At 41.3% G+C, this 2,268-nt stretch overlaps 1 non-coding gene across 1 annotated transcript; it reads left to right on the plus strand.

Moving 5' to 3' along the window:
• Positions 1–1,839: 1,839 nt before the first annotated feature.
• On the plus strand, positions 1,840–1,947 carry LOC112711465 (small nucleolar RNA R71). The gene has a single exon (XR_003157502.1). It is a non-coding gene; the product is annotated as a small nucleolar RNA R71 (small nucleolar RNA).
• The last annotated feature ends 321 nt before the right edge of the window (positions 1,948–2,268 follow it).

Genomic DNA, 2,268 nt, shown 5'->3' on the forward strand with positions numbered 1-2,268 from the left:
TAATTTTAGCAATTGTTTTGTGACTCCACATGATCATGAACCTAATAAAACATAAAAGAACAATAAAGATAAATAAAAATTGGGTTACCTCCCAATAAGCGCTTCTTTAATGTCAATAGCTTGACAATGAGCTCTCATGGAGCTTCACAAATGTTCAGAGCATGATGAGGGCCTTCCAACACCAAACTTAGAGTTTGAATGTGGGGGCTTCTCAACACCAAACTTAGAGTTTGGTTGTGGCCTCCCAACACCAAACTTAGAGTTTGATTGTGGGGGCCTTGTTTAACTCTGTATTGAGAGAAGCTTATCGTGCCTCTTTTCCATGTTTACAGAAGGATAACCTTGAGCCTTAAACACAAGGTAGTCCCCATTCAATTGAAGGACTAGTTCTCCTCTGTTAACATCAATCACAGCTTTTGCTGTGGCTAGGAAGGGTCTTCCAAGGATGATGCATTCATCCTTATCCTTCCTAGTGTCTAAGATTATGAAATCAGCAGGGATGTAAAGGCTTTTAACCTTCACTAACACGTCCTCTACCATTCCATAAGCTTGTCTTACTGACTTGTCTGCCATCTCTAATGAGAATGTGGCAGCCTGTACCTCAAAGATTCCTAGTTTCTCCATTACAGAGAGTGGCATAAGATTTATACCTGACCCCAGGTCACACAGAGCTTTATCAAAGGTCATGGTGCCTATGGTACATAGTATTAAGAATTTACCAAGATCTTGTTTCTTTTGAGGTATAGTTTGCTGAACCCATGTATCTAGTTCACTAATGAGCAAGGGAGGTGCATCTTCCCAAGTCTCATTACCAAACAACTTGGCATTCAGCTTCATGATGGCTCCTAGATATTGAGCAACTTGCTCTTAAGTTACATCTTCATCCTCTTCAGAGGAAGAATAGTTCTCAGAGCTCATGAATGGCAGAAGGAGGTTTAATGGAATCTCTATGGTCTCTATATAAGCCTCAGATTCCTTTAGGTCCTCAATAGGGAACTCCTTCTTGTATGGGAGACGTCCCATGAGGTCTTCCTCATTGGGATTCACATCCTCCCCTTCCTCTTTGGATTCAGCCATATTGACAATATCAATGGCATTGCACTCTTTTTTTGGATTCTCTTCTGTATTGCTTGGGAGAGTACTAGGAGGAGTTTCAGTGATTTTCTTACTCAGCTGGCCCACTTGTGCCTCCAAATTTCTGATGGAGGACCTTGTTTCACTCATGAAACTTAAAGTGGCCTTAGACAGATCAGAGACTATGTTTGCTAAGCTAGAGGGGCTCTACTTAGAATTCTCTGTCTGTTGCTGAGAAGATGATGGAAAAGGCTTGCTATTGCTAAACCTGTTTCTTCCACCATTATTAAAGCCTTGTTGAGGCTTTTGTTGATCCTTCCATGAGAAATTTGGATGATTTCTCCATGAGGAATTATAGGTGTTTCCATAGGGTTCACCCATGTAATTCACCTCTGCCATTACAGGGTTCTCAGGATCATAAGCTTCTTCTTCAGAAGGTGCCTCTTTAGTATTGTTGGATGCATTTTGCAATCCATTCAGACTCTAAGAAATCATGTTGACTTGCTGAGTCAACATTTTGTTCAGATCCAATATGGCATTCAGAGCATCAATTTCAAGAACTTCCTTCCACTGAGGCATCCCATTACTCACAGGATTCCTCTCAGAAGTGTACATGTATTGGTTATTTGCAACCATGTCAATGAGTTCTTGAGCTTCTGCAGGTGTTTTCTTTAGGTGAATGGATCCACCTGCAGAATGGTCCAGTGACATCTTAGAGAACTCAAATAGACCATAATAGAATATATCCAGAATGGTCCACTTTGAAAGCATGTCAGCAGGACACTTTTTAGTCATCTGCTTGTATCTTTCCCAAGCTTCATAGAGGGATTCACCATCTTTTTGTTTGAAGGTCTGAACATCCACTCTAAGCTTGCTCAGCTTTTGAGGAGGAAAGAACTTGGCCAAGAAGGCTGTGACCAGCTTATCCCAATAGTCCAGGCTATCTTTAGGTTGCAAGTCTGGTGCACGAAATTGTGATCATCAACAATGGCACCAAAAACTTGGTAGCGCTCTCAAACATGAATCACACTTTGTCACAACTCCACACAACTAACCAGCAAGTGCCTTGGTCGTCCAAGTAATACCTTACGTGAGTAAGGGTCGATCCCACGGAGATTGTTGGTATGAAGCAAGCTATGGTCATCTTGTAAATCTCAGTTAGGCGGATTCAAATGGTTTATAATAGTTTTCGAA

This window comes from Arachis hypogaea, chromosome 1, assembly GCF_003086295.3.
Source record: "Arachis hypogaea cultivar Tifrunner chromosome 1, arahy.Tifrunner.gnm2.J5K5, whole genome shotgun sequence".
Classification (NCBI taxonomy): Eukaryota; Viridiplantae; Streptophyta; class Magnoliopsida; order Fabales; family Fabaceae; genus Arachis; species Arachis hypogaea.